At 36.1% G+C, this 19,153-nt stretch overlaps 1 protein-coding gene across 1 annotated transcript in view; it reads right to left on the bottom strand.

Moving 5' to 3' along the window:
* Positions 1-19,153, bottom strand: part of ADGRL3 (adhesion G protein-coupled receptor L3) — a 491,390-nt gene that overhangs the window by 306,068 nt on the left and 166,169 nt on the right. The gene's annotated exons all lie outside the window — the stretch shown is intronic.

Raw genomic sequence — 19,153 nt, 5'->3', positions numbered from 1 at the left:
TCATGCATGGGTGGAGTCCTAGGCCTGGCTGACAGTCCCAGGGCATGGAAGGAAAGGACGCCGGATGCTGATGTCAGCGCCCCACCACCGCATGGTTTCCTACCCCCCACCCTCCTCCTTCCCTCGCTGCCACGCCACCACAGCTGCGGGCAGGCGGCAGGCCGATTGGGGCCTGGCGGCCGGGGGAGGGACCACGGGTGGTTGACCAGCTGCAGGAGGTTGGCTGTGGAGTGCACTGATCACCAGGTGGAAGCTCCTGTGTTGAGCGTCTGACCCCTGGGGGTCAGTGCACATTATAGCGACTGGTCAGTCCTGTGGTTCCTTTTGTTCGGTCATAAAGGTCACTTAGGCTTTTATATATATAAATATTGCCACCATTCTCAAAATTTTAATTGCACCTCTATACAAATACTTCTCAAATGTGTAGTTCCTCCTCAGTGGCAGCATACCCTGTGGTATAATAACTCTGAAGACGATCAAACCTCAAGTCTCTACTTACTAGCTATACGATCTTGGGGCTCTATAGTATTTGCTCAATAAGTTTGGAGAATTAAATTAGGTTTCAGATAAAATGGCTCAAATACTCCATAGCCATTCTTCTTCTTTCCTAACCCAACCTCTCTTCTGACCCTCATGCTATCATCACTGTTGACCACTGCATATTTCACCAGCACCTCAATATATTTAAGACTTACTTCTAGCCGAGACCGGTTTGGCTCAGTGGATAGAGCGTCGGCCTGCGGACTGAAAGGTCCCAGGTTCAATTCCGGTCAAGGGCATGTACCTGAGTTGCGGGCACATCCCCAGTAGGAGATGTGCAGGAGGCAGCTGGTCGATGTTTCTCTCTCATCGATGTTTCTAACTCTCTATCTCTCTCCCTTCCTCTCTGTAAAAAATCAATAAAATATATTAAAAAAATATTATAAAAAAAGACTTACTTCTAACAGCACATCACTGAACTTTATAAAACAACATTTCTGGGTTTTCCTATTTTAAATAACAGTATCAGCACTTATACAATCACCATGGCTAAAACTCTGTTATAGATGTTTTATTGCAGTCAAGTGTTTGTTAGTTCTGTCAAATTTTCTTCAACCTCTGACTTCACTCTCATTTCTTCCCATTACCACCATTAGCAACTTAATTCAGTTAGAACTGCTTGGCATCTAGACTGCAGCATTCATCTGCTAATTCATTGACCTACCTGTTCTTTGCAGAATCGAAGGCACCTAAATGCACCAGCCACAGCATTCTCTAAAATTGCTCTGGTAATATCTTTAAACTGACATTTAAAGGAAGATCTGTTCTTTCTTCAACCAAAACGTGCTGTTTTATTTTCTACTATTCTCTAATGTAAATTTTACTTAGGTTCTGCAGTTGAATTAAAATTCTTCTTTCATATTCCCATTTTGTGGTACTTATGGGACTATGCTTAGTACTAGAGTTGTAATGTAATTATTTCTTCCAATAGACCAAGAACACCCTGAATACAGAAACAATGTCTTATATCTATATCCTCCTTATCACTTTCCATAATGTTTGTTAAATAAAAGATACAATATTGGTGAATTTATTTGTATACATTTTCATGGAGTATCTCATATTAGCCTCTTTCTCTATTTTTGGTAATTTTCTCACCAAGTGATGGTTTCTTTTCAGAATTCCCATAATACCTTATCTTGCCCACATGAAATATATATATAGTCTTATTATCTGAGCACAGATCTGAACTTTCCTATCAGAGTATAACTTCTTGCAAGCACGATTTTTCCACAATTATTTCAGTTAAGCAATTTTCAAGTAGTTCCTGACTGAATAAAAGAGCATATTTTATTCTAAAATTCAATACAATCAACATTACTTATAGCTATATAACTGTATGTATTTTCCTAAGTGATAGTTATATACTTAGGAACCACTGAACCTGTAAGAGATAAGAACAAAAAACAACCAGTATATAATGTTAGAAATAAAAATCCTAGTATGTTTTCTGTTTACTCTCTTAAATCCCCCATTTCACATTCTACAAAGAGTAATTTTTAAAAAAATGCAAAACCTGCTTTAAGTCTTTCAAAAAACTTCTTTCATCCCTTTGGGGTATATTTAGTATCCAGTTTATTCCTCTCGATTTTCCCATCATTTTTTAAATGCTCATTACATCATACCAGAGTACCCTCTTAAAATCGCTTTTGGAGAACTCAGCCTTTCTCTACCAAATCTTTTCATTTGTAAAACTGAAGGAATCCTTCTCCGCTTGTGGCTACATCTCAGAGATGTTACAAACATTAACAAGGTCATATTTGAAAGTGCTCAAGACTTCATTAGATGGAAGATGTTACCAACATAAAAGTACTATTACCATTTCTGATAGGTAGGATTACACTGTGAATGGGAAGTATAAATGGGAGTCCCAAGGGAAGTGCACTAATGGTTTACATGAGACACTGAAGCATCAAGATAACCTAATTTAAGTCAAAGCTCTAGAGTTTAAAAGAAAGTAAGTTTAACTGGATTAAACAATGCCACCTATTGCGTAAGAACTGTCTGCCATTTACATAAGATAAAATTTAAAAGTGGATTTTCTGGAAGTCTATGTAATTGGCAATTATCTCAGTTTATAAGCAAAGGCTGGAATCAAAGACTGTGATGCCAGTGACTTAGTGGAGAATTATACACAAAAAATGATGCTCTGTATTACTTAATCATACATGTTTCTTAAGACAAACTCACATACAACTAAAAATTCTGTAAATAATTCATTTAAGGTATAATTGGCAGACTTTGAGAATATCACAGAACTTGAATGACTGTCATAAGAACTTAAATGAGAATCTCACTAGAACTCTTTCCACTCTGTAAGATCAGTAGTCAACTATTTTTTCACTTTAACCTCAGCTTTTCACCCATTGTGTCTGGCATATAGCACTGGAGATTCATAAAAGTGTTTTAAATGAATCATAAAGTTTATAAGCATTATTACTGTATAACTTCATATAGTCAAGCAAGTTTTGGTATAATGTCTCAAAGGAAAAGTCAGAAATCCAGCAGAGAAAAGTAAGATGAGCAACATTCTCTTCTATGGTTTCTAATTCCTAATCGTGGGAGGCCTCCTGAAAAGTATCTATTCACTCTAAATACTCCGTACCTGAGAAATAACGGTATAGATACAAATAATCTTCAGTAGTCTTATGATTTCTCCTTGGCTTTATGTGGTAGAAATATCTTTGTATTTCAGTGGTAAATAAAACAGTAAAATACAATTATTAGTGAGATTCCATGCTAATAGCATAGAATCTCTGAGGAAGAACTGGTTCAGGAGTTTTCTATCTATCTTATGGGTTTCCAAAAGAGGGCACTGGTTGAAGTTCAAAGACACAGCAAAGTCCCCTAAGCTTAACCAAAGGCTTGCTCCTGGAGAATTAAAAAATGCACAGAAATCCAGTGTTTTCTTGCAAAAACTGCCACCAGTTATACTTCTTATAGTGATCTCTCTGACGTTTCATTTAATTTTCTGATGTCCCCAGTTTTCAAATAAAATTATTTATGTTTGATTTAAAAATGTTATCGAGTTCTATTTTTTAATCCACATCACCACCATTACTTGTACTTTAAAATCTTCATTTATATTCATTTTTTAATATTTTTCTCTATTATATACCACGGCGCATGATTTTTTTTAATGTTACACATCTAGCACTCTAATAGTTATTTTGCATTTGTATTATCTCACCTATTTGGTGATATGCTTTTTAAAAATACTGAGGTTATCTTTTTAAATTTATTTATTGTCTAAAGTTTTACATATGTCTCCCCCCCCCCCCCGGCTGGATGTCCTCTGCCCCCCGCCCCGGTATTCCCACCCTGGGCAAGCCCCCACCGCCCCAGTGTCTGTGTCCATTGGTTATGCTAATATGCATGCATACAAGTTCTTTGGTTGCTCTCTAACTCCCCCTTCCCTGACATTTGTCTCTGGGTTTATTCTTGTTCATCAAATTATGTTGATCATTATATCCCACATATGAGTGAGATCATGTGATATTTATCTTTCTCCAACTGGCTTATTTCGCTTAGCATAATGCTCTCCAGTTCCATCATGCTGTTGCAAATGGTAAAAGTTCCTCCTTTTTTATAGTGGCTTTGTATTTAGTCTTCAATTAATCACTTAATACTACTAAGTATCTACTAATATACACTGAGTGGCCAGATTATTATGCTCAGCCAGATTATTATGACCACCCCTTCAGTACTGTGGCGATTCTTCTTGGCATTGACTCCAGGAGATGTTGAAAGGTGATGCGAGGAATCTGACACCATGCCTGATGAATAGCACTGTCTAGTTCCATGAGATTTGATGGTTGTGGAACCAGCTGCCTGATAGCTCTTTTAACTTCATCCCACAAATGCTCAATTGGATTGAGATCTGGTGATTGTGGGGGCCACCTAAGCAAGGTCCACCTAAGCAAGGTAAAGTCTCCCTCATGTTCTTGAAAGCACTGTGGCATGGCGCATTGTCTTGTTGGAAGAAGCCATCTCCATTGGGATACGCCATCAACATGATAGGATGAACCTGATTAGCAATGATACTTAGGTATTTTGTGCTATTCAGACGTTTATAATGGTCTGGCCCTCCAGCAACTTCAGCGCGAAATTATAGCTAATTTGCCTACAAACGTCGGGTGGTCATAATAATCTGGCCACTCAGTGTATATGTTAGACAATGTAACATGTAATTGGATATGAACAAAGACAAGAAACATATCATTCCTGACCACTTAGAACTTGAGAAATATATGTTATTGTTCATATGGAAGGCATTTAATGAATATTTGTAGAATATACATGAAAAATTTTTTTCCTATGGCAGTTGAGATTTTAAGATATAGCATCTGTTGCAATTATAATTGAAATATAAGCTAGTTGGAGTTCAAGTCTACTAAATAATTAAATTACTAAAATATCACTCAAATCCATAATAATAGTGGTGTAAAAGAAATAAAGTAGATAATTAAAATTACATTTAATCTACCATTCTTTTAAGGAAGGAAAATTAACTTGAAGATTAAGTATCATTTGCAGGTAACTGTCAACTTCTAGGCAGCCAAAACCTGTTGTAGAAAGCATCATACTTTCTGAAACAGAAAGTGATTTTGTGGATTGAAATCAGATATATATTCTGAAATGATAAATAATCAAGAAATTCTATCCTATGCATATATACAATGAAATATGACTCAACCATAAAAAAGAAAGAAATTTTGTCTTCTGCAACAACATGGATGGACCTAGAGGTATTGTGCTGAGTGATATAAGTCAGACAGAGAAAGACAAATGCCATATGATTTCAATTATATGTAGTATCTAAAAAACAAAATACACAAACAAGCAGAAAAGAAACAGATTAAAAGATACAGAGAGTATTTTGATAACTGCCAGATGGGAGGGGAGTTAGAGAAATGAGTAAAAAAGGTGAAGGGATTAAGAAGTGCAAATCAGTAGTTACATAAGAGTCAGAGGACATAAAATATGGCGTAGGGAACATAGACAATAATATTGTAATAACTATGTATGGTATCAGATAGGTAGTACCTTTATCAGGGTAATCCTATCTAATAAAAGAGAAACATGGTAATTAGCCGTAACTTCGCTACCCTTCCCATTGGCTAATCAGGGCGATATGCAAATTAACTGCCAACCAAGTTGGGGCGAGCAGGATCGAAACAGTGTTACAATTATAGAACCCAAACAAACCAGATACCTGCTTTCAGCAGCCAAGGCCTCAAGCTGGAGCCGGCCTCAGAGCTAAAGCCGGCTTTCAGCTCCAGTGACAGCCATAGAAGGTATATAAATCCCAGAATAAAAAAAAAAAGAAAAAAAGGAGAGGTTGGAAGATTCAGTCGCCCACCAGCCTGAAAACGGCCCTCAGCCCCTCACCCAGACTGGCCAGGCACCCCAGTGGGGACCCCCACCCTGAAGGGGGTGTGACCAGCTGCAAACAGCCATCATCCCCTCATCCGGGCTGGCCAGGCACCCAAGTGGGACCCCCACCCTGATCCAGGACACCCTTCAGGGCAAACCAGCCGGCCCCCACCCGTGAACCAGGCCTCTATCCTATAAGAGTAAAAGGGTAATATGCCTCCCAGCTCTGGGATCAGCGGAGCCGCGAGGCCTCCTGAACCCGGGGTTAGGGGAGCAGAGAGGCCTCCCAGCACTGGGATCAGCAGAGCTGCGAGGCCTCCTGGCCCCTGGAGCAGCATGACAGGGGGCAGCGGCCAAACCCCTTGATTGCCCTGCAGCTCTGTGTGTGACAGGGGGCGGGGCCACAACCTCCCTATCCGCCCTGCTCTGTTCTTGACAGGGGAAGGCGCCCCAACCCCCTGATCGGCCCTGCTCTGTATGTGACAGGGTGCGGCGCCCCAACCCCCCCATGGGCCTTGCTCTGTGTGTGACGGGGTGGAGCCACAATCTCCCCATCGGCCCTGCCCTGAGTGTGACAGGGGGGAGTGCCCCAACCCCCTGATCGGCCCTGCTCTGTGTGTGACAGGGTACGGAGCCCCAACCCCCCTGATGGGCCCTGCTCTGTGCATGACAGGGGGTGGCGCTGCAACCTCCCCATCGACCCTGCCTTGAGTGTGACAGGAGGCGGCGCCCCAACCCCCCAATCGGCCTCACCCTGAGCGTGACTGAGGGTGGCATCGCAACCTCCCGATCCGCCCTGCTCTGTGCATGACAGGGGGCGGCGCTCCAACTCCCCAATCGACCCTGCTCTGAGCCCAACCAGGGGCTGCACCTAGGGATTGGGCCTGCCCTCTGCCACCCGGGAACAGGCCTAGGGGTCCCAGACTGTGAGAGGGCACAAGTGGGGCTGAGGGAAACCCCCCCGCTCCCGCCAGTGCACAAATTTTTGTGCACTGGGCCTCTAGTAAGTTATATAAATGTCTCATCACTGGGCTGTACACCTGAAACTAATATAATATTGTATGGCAACTGTAATTGAAAAAAAATTATAAAAAAAGTCTAAAATTTTTACCACCCAACACATATGTTTTGTTAGAGGTTTCCTTTATAGCCTATTTATCTTAAACATAATCAATGCCTGTTTATATTTAATGACTTTTTGCTAAACTAGAAAGAAAACATGGTCAAGGCAGAAACATGGGATGATTATATAATGGGTGCCTGGATAACAAGTAAAATGTACAAAGAATACATACTGCTTTGAAGTCATAATCACCTGCTTGGTTCAGAACTAATATAGAGAATTATATAAGGTATACATTTTTTTTGCTCAATATTTGAAGAAGAATACTACAGATTATCACAAGCCAGTTAGAAAATAAATATCATACGTGAGACCTGCAGACATGATTCAATCTTTTAGCATTAGGAGACTATTAGAAATTATTAATCATCTCAACAAAAACTCTAGTGCTCTCCTAGGCAGGCTTGCAGTATATCTGTTTCATATTACTGTAGATATCTTTACCAAATTTCACAAGATGCTATTTAATATCAACCTGAGGAAAGCTGACACTACCGGTCATTCCTTGCCAAATATTGGAAAATCTAATTAAATAGACATTTGACTTCAAGAAGGTAATGCTTAAAACTAAATAAACTTTATCCTTTTAACCTTATTGACTGACCAAGGTAACACAGAAACATCAATACCTCGTTCACATTGAGAACTCATATTGGATGAACTTTGTCTCTGTCAAGGATATGATTACTAATGGAGGTGGTGGAGCCAGACTTAAAATCAAATTACTCTGATGTGACAGCTTAATCTCAGACTTAACATGATCATTATTTTACCACTTTGAAACTTCTTGGAGATTTTATAATACTGATCTTAAGGGTCTAACTATTAGCTTTAGAGGCCAGTTAGAATTCTAACATGTTATATCTTAGGTTTGCCAAAAACACACATAAAAAAATAGAATAAATTTTGGTTGGAGCTAAAGTGAGTCATTTCCTCTGAAGCTTTAGAAAAGTGAACACGATAGTTTAAAGATTAATCTGGTTGACCTGGGCAGTGTTGCTTAGTAGTTAGAGTGCTGGCCCAAGCACTGATGGGTTGCAGGTTTGATTCCTGGTCAAGGACACGTACCTAGGTTTCAGGTTCTATCCCTGGCCCTGGTCAGGGCATGTGTGGGAGGCAACCGATGGATTGGTTGATTTTCTCCCTCTCTCTTTCTCTATCCTCTCTCCATTCCACTCTTTAAAAATCAATGGGAAAAATATCTTCAGGTGAGGAATAACAAAAATAAATAAAAAATATATATGCTAATCTGGTTACTTAATGTAGGAAAATAAACAAACAGTGGATAATAGTGAGTTAAAGCATGATTACAGAATAGCATAGAAGAAAAGGATACCTTTTCTGTTATTATTCCAATTATTGTTTTTCTTTTCACAAAAGTGGAGATCATTAAGTCTTACAAAACCTAGAATGGAAAAATTAAAAACAAACAACAAACAAAAAAACTGTCCTTAACTTTAAGTACTCTTATTCATGGATTTCGACATTTTCCCTTGAGTTCTAAATTACTTTCACACAGAGAAGCATAATAAAAGATAAAGGTATACAACAGTTTGGGGATATGCAGGGATGTTAAGGATGAAAAGAATTGGAGCATGATAATTTTCAAGAACTCACATTTTTCCATGTGACTAGTCAAGAACATGATTAGTCAGAAACACATGGAAGCTACCTACTACATGTTGTTGAAAAATTATGATCACTGAATTTTTCAAAGTGTAAGAAATTAAACAAAGTAAAATAATAATTGTAATATGATATTCAATTGGAAAGGGGTTCTTCAAAATTTTTCAAAAAAGTGTTGACACTATCAATATGAGGTAGGTAGATAGAGAGAGAGCAAGCAAACAACTGAATGACTAATGGTCAGTTTGAAGGCAAATACAACTCAACAACCAGTACTGTGATTGTATACTTCTTTATATGGGGTTTGAGAAAAAAAAGGGGGGGAACAAATGAAAGTGCAAGAAAGAGGGCAGGAAAGGATTGTTGAAATTAAATAAAAAGAAAACTGAGAGGTGCAATTAGAGAGATATAATGTAGAAGATAACATGTTCATAAAAGGCAGAGGAAGTAGTTAGAAAAGGCCAAGAGGGTAAGTGGTCACATCTACTGCAGAGATATTGAAGAATGAGTTCTGTGAAAATAAAGTTTCACTCAACAGAAAGTTTCAGATGATTTGTGACAAAAAAATTATCAGCAAATTCATGGACAAAAAGACAGACTGCACGGAGGCAGCTACTACATGCTTAAGATATATAATTCAGACAAAAAGTAAAGAAACTTCCTGCCCAGCTGCCACGATATAAATTAATTCATATGTGTAACAGTCCCTTCTTTACTGCTTAGTTCAAAGTTACCTTGACTAAGTGAGCTGTACTACCTGTGACAGATATCATGACACTTCCAATGTTTATTAAATAAAAACTCTCCAAATCAAGTGACTGGACAGATATTAAAACTCATGCCTCAAATGTTGGAAAAGGCCAAGAACTGCCAATGGTGTGGGTTAGTCACTCAGGTGAAGAATGGAAGGTCACAGGTTCAATCCCATTCAGCTTTACTCTATAGCTTAAACCATTAACTCCTCAGCGAACAGGTTCTCCTGTGTCAAGTGGCAAGTGCCTCACTGCTGTTTGAAAAGATGAAGCAAATACTTCTTAGTAGATCAACAGAGATAACCTTGCCCCAAAAGATTGAAACATCATTCACCTTATCACATACAAAGTAAAATAAAAAGTTAATTTCCATTAGTAGAAGACTTACTTAATATACTATCCATGTCTACATCAACCCACAAGCTATTATAAAGCCCTGGAAAGGAATCAAACAAAGTTATATTGGCTGACTTGTGTGAAATTCACAAGATATTGTACAGCGAGAAAAGCAAGATGTGTGTATAATATGATCAATTCTGTTTTTGTAAACACACACACAAATCTATATTCTTGTAAAGGTCTCCAAAGAACACCTGAATATAGACGGAATTGTGAAGAATATACACTAAATTGTGTGTGTGTGTGTGTGTGTGTGTGTGTGTGTGTGTGTAACTCCTATCCTTGTAAAAAATCAAACTTTGTGTATATATGCATAAAGCAAGTCTTAAAAGAATGGTCATTGCAAAGTTAGTTGAATTTATCTCTAGTGGTAAAAAGTCAAATAAACTTTAACTTCATATTTATACACAGTTTGTAGTATTTTTATTTGTTATTTATTCTTCATTTATGCAACCAGAAAGAACAAGACATTTTATCATACAAGAAGAAGGTAAGTGGCTTGGTTTTAATTTAATCCGTCAGTCTGAAATCAGCCACGGACTGTCCATTTTCTTCTAGAGGTTGATATGAGCATTCTGCGATCATTGACACTTGGTTAGCAGGTGGTATACTTTCTCATTAAAAAAGATCTTTCATGTGTTCTACACTGAATTGTACTTTTTAAAATATATATTTTAGTTAATTAAAGCAACCCTGGCAGAGGCTGAATAATGCCCTCCCAGATTGTTCATGACCTAATGTCCAGAAGCAAGAGGGTCAATTTCAGAGAGGCTATGTAGAGACAGAAGTAGAGGTTAGAGTGATGTGATTTGAAAATGGAGGAAGGGGCCACAAGCCATAGAATGCAGGTGGCTTTTGGAAGATTGAAAAGACGAGGACACAGATTCTTTCCTGAAGCATCCAGAAGGAAGGCACCCCCACAAACATCCTAATGTTGGACTTTGAACCTCTACACCTGTAACAGTATAAACTTGTGTTGTGTTAAGGTACTGTGTTTGTGTAGTTTGATATAGTAGCATAAGAAAGCTAATGCAAAAGCTTCACTATTATTAACAGCAACACATCAGTAAAATGAGATTGAGTTCATGGCAAGTGTTAGAGAATAAGTGATAGTGGTCACCCCACTCAACTATAGTTTTTCTCCCTCCTTGTTCCAACACTAGGTTCCTAATAAGGATTCCTACAGCTTTTCTTTTTTTAAAGATATTTTTTTTTATTGATTTTGAGAGAGAGAGGAAAGGACAGGGAGAGGGAGATAAAGAGGGAGAGGAAGAAGACATTGATGTGAGAGCGAAACATCAATTGGCTGCCTACTGCACTCCCACTACTGGGAATTGAGTATGGAACCTGAGCATGTGCCCTGACCTAGAATGGAACAGGCAACCTTTTTTGGGCACTGGATGACACCTACCCACTGAGACCACCGGTCAGGGCTGATCCCTACCTCTTGCTAAAAATTCTTCTGAAGTCAAGCTAAATACAGCACACACAACTTCACTCTTTAGGTACCAGACTAGAGGGCAGCAAAATATGTTACAAAAGATTGGTGTCCGCCTTGTAAAATCTCAGGCAAGATTATATTTTTACCTGCTTTCTTTAGCAGAATGAAAAAAAAAAAGCAAAATCACATGAATCAAAGGGACTTGTATTGCAATTCCCTATTCCCCCTTTCCTTATCTAACCAAGAACCGAAACTTGGCCCTAGTCAGTTTTGCTCAGTGGATAGAGTGTCGGCCTGCAGACTGAAGGGTCCCAGGTTTGATTCCAGTCAAGGGCACATGCCTGGATTGTGAGTTCAATCCCAGAGGCAGCTGATCAAGGATTCTCTCTCATCATTGATGTTTCAATTTCTCTTTCCCTCTCCCTTCCTCTCTGAACTCAATAAAAATATATTTAAAAAATAGAAACTTGGACAAGCTGAAGACTTAATTTATTTCTTGACTTCCTTAATTTTCTGAGGGAACAAAATGGCATATACAAATATTCAGCACAGTCTTAGCACCCAGAACTTGTTCAGAGAACAGTATCTACTATTAGAAAAAAAGCTCCCATTTTTCTCTAGCAATTTCTCTTTCATTTTTCATTTTGACAAAGAGGAAGAATGTCAAGTATAGGACTTATAGTCTATTTTTATTAAACACCCCACGATATTATTTCTCAATCAGTTATTTCCTGGGACATCAGTTTCTAAGTCACTCCAGTTTCCACTCCAATCAGAGAATGAGTTTCTAAATGTTTAATGATTAATTTCCATCAAATCATTACTTAGAAACTATCTAATATAAAATTAGATCTCAGTTTCTGTAAAAAGTCTATAATCTACTAAAACAATACTGACCAATGTCAGAATTTTAACTCTTGAAAAGACATCCGGAATATATCAGGAGCTTAAATAAGGAGTGTACAATACTATGTATAACTTGGTTTTCAGAATTTTATGATTTAGCGTTTTCAACAATAAGCTAAATAAATACCTGTCACATGTGGAAAACATCTAAATAATAATAGCAAATTTTATTAAGCACTAATGTGAGCTAGAAACTATTTTAATTCTGTTGTGTGTATTACTTAGTTGAATAGGTAAAACATTTTGAAGTTAGTGCTTTCATTGAAGAAATAAACTAATCATATTTTTAAAGAATTATATTCAGTTGGATTTTTCTAGTAAATAACGAGAATCTTCATCCTATTGCCTATGAAAGAGGAAAAGAAGGTCCTGGCTTTACACTTCTTAGGCAAAATAAAATGGCTGTTATAGGTTGGTTTTAGAACCAATGGTAACAGGATATTTAAGGAACAGCTCCTACTATGCTCAAACTACTGCCTGAGGATAAATAATGTATTTCAACATCTTAGAAAATATCATCTGATACCTCCAAGAAGCAGCAGCTGATAAATTTCAATCCGGTAATATAAACTCATCATAAAATCTTGAATTTTGTATTGGAATCAGTGCTAATCACAAATGTAGGCCAATATTGAGAAATGGCAAGGATTGCCAGGTCCTAAAGACACAGAATAGCATTATGTTTCTTGCTTTACACTTATCACTCATTCTTAAAAAGAGTAACACCTGCCATCTTTTGCAGAGCAGTCATTCATAATTTATGAGGCCTGAGCTTGTATTTGAACCCATTTCTTATGTGCATTATCAAATGCATGATAGAGTGAAATGAGGAATTCTTAGAGCTTTGCCTCAATAATATCCACAATAATATTGTTTACTATGTAGGCATCTTTTTAAGTTAATCTTGATGAATCTGGATGAATAGTTCTTGGCGAGTAATAGAGAAGGATAAGACCAAAGCTCTGTCATAAAAAGCAAGTTTTGTTAGACTCTGATATACATAAATAACTGGCTAAGAGTCCTAGACGCAATCAATACACAGTCATAATGAATCCAGGAGGGGGGAAAAAGAAAGCCTTCTTGGAAAAATTAATGTATTCCGTTTCCAACAAATGAGGATGCTGTCTTCCTTCTAAGCTTTCCCTGTTACCTTGAGAAACTTAACTTGGATGGGTTCTCTAAGGGTAAGTGGGACAGGGGAGAGATCAAGTCTAGGAAAATCACAGTAGAGCAAATGGTATATTCTTCTTTTTTGGAGAGATTCATTTTTCTTCCCATAATTCCACGAGTTGTTTTTTTGTTTGATTTTTAACTGCAAACAGTTTTGGAACCTGAAAAATCAATGTTACTGAGTACTGTACTTATTTCAAGCTGTTCCAAAAACTGAGATCAGAAAAACTTTGCCACAGAAATCTGAATGCATATATGAAGGCTTCCAAAAACAAATGGTTAGCATATAGAGAACATAAAAGCAAACTGCATATCCTATGTTCTCTAAAATGGTTCACTTACTGACAATTTTGAATTCAATTTATGAGAAAGGCCAGGAGGATTAAAATCTAAACACATACACAAAAAGATTGCTCTTTCAAAATATTGAGAAAGTTGTGGATTTTTTGATATCTCAATATACAGTCATTGATTGCAATAATTATAGGATTGAAGGCAAACAAAGACCTCACACAAGCATCATTTTGAATCCAGAATTTTTTCTGTAAGAATTTGAATTAAAATGAAAAGTAAGGTTTGAATGCCAAATTTCAATTAAAGAGAATATATAATAATCTTTTATATGTTTGAGAGTAGGTTTTAATCACTCTTTATATCTCTAGACAGAAAAAACTATTTTGAGATTCAAAGAAACAAAGTAGCATGATGGAAAGACAACTCAACCAGCAATTAAGAGCCAATAAGTTTTAACTATATAATCACTGACTATTTCATTTATTCTAAGTCTCATGTTCTCTACCTCTAAAATTTTTAAAAGATGGGTTTCAATCGCTTTATAATTAATTACATTGTTACTGTCTAAAGGCAGTTTGTGAAGATTAATGAAGCAGGGGTTCAAGGGGTTCAACTATTATTTGTTGAGTGAGATACATGACAGGGCCAGGGTCCACCACTTGAGGAGACATCTGAGGAGATTAGCACCTGCTATCTCTGGGGAGAAATGGGGCTGGAGGTAAATAAACTAATACTAAAAGCTAATTCTAGTAAGAAAGTAAGAGCCAAACTCCATGGCAAGCTTGGGTGTGATTCATGTAATTATCAGTACCAGCAGGTCAAGTCCAAAGGGGATGCAGATCAGGAAGTGTCAGTGATAACAGAACCTACAGAAGCACAGTGGGATGAGTATGGATTCAGAAAATTTGATGTATCACTGAGCTTTAAAAAGAGCAACCCCTTAAGAGAGATCAGATTTAAGTACTATCCTTCCTGGTTTCTAAAGTGATGATTTCAATTTTTATGAAAATATCATATTTTGGGCATACAGACAATGCTTAAATTAATACTAAGTAATCACTGGTACATTTGTAAAAGCTATATGGATTATCTGTTAGGTTTAAGACACTGAAGTAGAAACTATTTGACAGAAAGAGCAAAACTGATGGGAGAGAAAAGGGACAAAAAATATTGTTCCTCTTGTTAAAAATATTCTAAAAAAGAGAATCCAGGTAGCTGGCACTCTTTTTATAGGAGTAATACTTAAAGCAAAAACTTGCTATATTATATGGAGGCATGTAGAAGACTATGAAAAACAAATTGGTTACTAGTAGGGAGGGATATAATCACAATCACAAGCAATTTGGAGAAAATAAAATTCATATGATCTATATTTTTATCACAGATCTCCCTTTTGAATTAATAAGGTATTGTTTGTGCAAAAGAATTTCTTATATTATCATTTTAGCAATGCATATATTACTTCTGGAGCAATTTAACTAAATTTCCTCTTTCTTTCAATCATTCAATATATGCGTATTTAATGTTTTCTATATGTCAGAAACTGAAAAAGGTATTGCGGTATATTGGGAATCAGAATACATCTTGACATTTCTGTGATCTTTTAAAAATTAAACATATGGGTTCATTTCAGCACAATGAGTTTTAAAATATGTAATTACTTATTTATAGAATAGGAACCAAAGTACGCGTACATTAAAATATGCACTCATTAGAATATTATTTGCAAAATGTAGTTATTTATAATTAAATAGTTAAAGACATTTGTTTTAAATGCTAAAAGTGTAATGCATTTTTCTTATAGTTAAAAACTAAACTAAAATATTATATAATTATTTGTAAATATTAATTTTCTAATAATACTTATTTTACATGTCTTCAGATGGCTAATGTAATGTCTTCAGAAAGTCTCTAAGTGCTACAACATAATATTGGTTTAATCAAACACTCATTTCTAATATGCGCTCAAAATTGTATGCTTCCTCCCTCCATTTCTGCAGAAAATCCACCATGACAGAATATTATTAGAATAAGTAATATGTGCTTTGTATTTCTGAAAGGAAGAAACAAAGAACTGAAGAGAAAGGCTAGATTGTGAGAAAAGACAAGCACTTTTTGAGTTTAATGTGCGTGAAATTGTATGCCTTGGAAGAAAGACAAATTGTCAGCAGGATACAAAGTGAAGATTCCTTGCTCAGAAATACCCTAAGTAGGTGGTTAGTTGTTTTATTGTTTTCTCCCTAACACAATTCATCCCAGTAAACTGGCTAAATGAAGGAAGCTCTACTTGAAGATGCCACAATTTCAATCCCAAATCACCCCAGAAGGGATGGGGGTGGGGTGAGAAGGAAGATAGAGCAAAAATGTGACATTGGTAAATGCTGAGGTTTAACCTCTGGAATATCTGGGTCATCTCCTGGGGAGAAAATACCGCTAAGGAGAAAAGTCAAACCTCAAAGAAAACGCAAGGGCTATAAAAGTCACACTGGAACTAAGGTGTAACAGGAACAGAGAAAAGTATTGATTTGTCTGTCACAAATTTGGTCACAAACAGGGTATCTGTGAACACAAACAAGACAGTACAGACAAGACGGAAAAACTAAGGACAGAAGAGAATAACTACAGTGATTTCAAAAAATTGAGTACAAAACACTCCCAGCAGGTAACCTCACAAAATTGTTTATAATCACTAATTTTTCTTAGTTTCTTTCCGATCAGTATCTTTTTTAAAAAGTCATACCGATAACTTAGGAAGTTATATAAAGTCAAATCACTGAGGTGTACACCTGGAACTAATATAATATTGTATTGTCAACTGTAATTGAAAAATAAAAAATGATTTCAATAAAACAAAAGTTATACCGTTTGTTTGATTCAGTCTAAGCTTCTAAAACTGCCATTGTTAAATTATGTACCTACTTACTGACAAAAATCTGTGCAAAAATTATTGCAGGCTTACCTTCAGCATTTTTAACTTTATTTTCTTGTGTAATACAAAGAAGTTGTTGAATTTTTACCTGTAATATGCTTCCGCACCATGAATATTAATGTTTTCCTACATATTTTAGTTTTTTTCTGCATTTCTATGTTTCAAAGTTTTCTATATTTTTCAATGAAAAACTATTCCCTTAAAAATTAGTATTACCATGGAAATGCACACAAAGAGTATGTATAGAGGAAGAAAATATCAATATATTTCCACATTCCACTATTAAGAAAACATTCATAAATACTAAATAGATGACTAAATACATGAAGTTTATTGTCCACAATTCAAAATGAAACATGGAATTAGTGAATTGTTTAAGAAATAGAACTTAACATTATTTATTTGTTTATTCAGTTGTTTTAATAGAACATGTTCAAACATTAATAAATCTTAAGTCTGAAGTTTTTATTCTAATAATACAATAGGGATTTAAAAATATTTTTATTGATTTTTAGAGAGAGGATGGGGAAGACAAAGAGAGAAACATTGATATGAGAGCAAAACATCAATCAACTACCTACAACAAGCCCTCTACAGGGGATTGAGCCTGAAATCTGGGCATGTGCCCTGAGCGGGAATCAAACCAGCAATCTTTCAGTACACAGGACTATGTTCAACCAACTGAGAAACACTGGCCAGGGCTACAATAGGGGTATTTTAACGAGTATATTAAGTACAAGGGTTTTTTTCTTATAATACAGTTAATTTAAACAACTTCTTAATTTGCTACTTTGGTAAGAGCCTTATTCTAAACAGTGGGTAGCATTTTTATGGCACAAACTAGTTTAAATCATAAAGCTTCATTAGGTGTTTATGTAAAATAGAAGATTGCAGTGATTTATCTGCTTTAAGAAAGACACACAAACCTCTTAAAAGTAAATAGCAAAAGAACTGGGCCTGGGTCTTTGAATCATTTGCTTTCACCATGTGCCATTACTTTACTGATGAAGATTATGAATTAAATATTGGATGAGATTTAATAACTCATGAACATATAAAGAAAAATATCTATGAGGAGAACTATAGCTGGGTCCTTAAGAACAACTATCAATGACAACTCAAATCTTGGCTCTGCCATTTTCTAGCTCTTCTACATTTTCCAAGAGATACTCACTTATCCAATGGAGCCTCATTTTCCTCTCTAGTAAAATGGTGATACTCCTACCTAACAGAGTGAGGATACTGTGAGAATAAAATAAAACAATGAATCTAAACATTTAACCCATGTTGTACATCACATGTAGTAAGTGTCAAATGACAGCTATTATTAATAAGTGAATCAATTCAGCACTGGAAAATCTGTTTTACACTAGAGGCAAGAAAAATCAGTGTTGATCAAAATCATAATTTACTACAGATCAGGTTAGGTCTATAAGGGGAGATCCAGAAAATTTTAATAGCTTACCTAGACTAATGGACCCAGGCCATTTGTTCTGTAATAAGACCATATTCTAAACCCAGGCTTCCTGATTTCTGGTAATCTTTCTACGAAATCAACCTACCTTTAAATGATTCCCTGTAGGTTTTTGAATGGTTTATACTTTCTTTTGGATTATTCTTGTAAACAAGTTAAATTTACTAAAGAAATTACCAATTATACTTTTAACTAAAACACATACAAAATATAATTTAAATAAATACAATCATGCTACACCATATAAGTTAAACTGGTGTATAAACTAGCCAAGTGGTTGCCCTTAAGTTTAAAATTCTTACTTAATAAAAAAATCAGATAAATAATTTAATATAATAGGAATACACTTCGAAAGCAATCAGTAAATATTCAATCTACCAGAAACCTACAAAAATAAGATATTCAGCTATCAAATTGTCCATATCTGGTAGTTTATAAGAGAAAACAGAGATCTGTGATAAATAGTAATCTTTTTATGCAAGTATGAGCAAGTTCTTAATTCTATTGAAATAACTTAAGTAGATACTTTTTCAGAATAAGCTTGGCAGAAGATTTTGGAGTAGTTATCTACAAAGAAATTCAGAAGAAACACAGATAATTGAGGAGATAGCTAAAAGATTCTTTAACTTTTAAAAATTATGAAAAAGATCTACAATTTGACATTCCTACTTCAGCTTGATGCCAAATATAAGTTTCCAAAGACTGTCTTTTAAAATGAGGTGCACCTATACCTTAGTGTATATTTTTATAAAATGCCTTGGAAACAGCTATTCTACATTTTTCACAAAGATCGCATCATGCAATCCAAATATAATTGCCACAGTTCCAAAACGGACTTCAAATATTATTTCTGTAAATGATTACTAATGAAGAACAAATGGTCAGTATGAGCCTCATATTTTCATAGAAGGATCCCTGAGAACAATGCAAGAAGCATAACCTCAACTGAGATTTCAATCAAACCTACACATTTATGCATTTTTAAACAAGGAAATTAGCTTTATAAAACACCAATACACTTTCTCTAATCAAATGTACTACAAATAAGCAAAAATAAAACTTTCTCTTGATTGCTTTCATTATTATTTTAAAATTTCAGTCTATTTCTTGCTGGTCAAATTGC

This window comes from Myotis lucifugus, unplaced genomic scaffold (assembly GCF_000147115.1).
Source record: "Myotis lucifugus unplaced genomic scaffold, Myoluc2.0 scaffold_135, whole genome shotgun sequence".
Lineage (NCBI taxonomy): Eukaryota > Metazoa > Chordata > Mammalia > Chiroptera > Vespertilionidae > Myotis > Myotis lucifugus.
The sequence above is the reverse complement of the archived record's forward strand: the minus strand, read 5'-3'. Positions and strand labels throughout refer to the sequence as shown.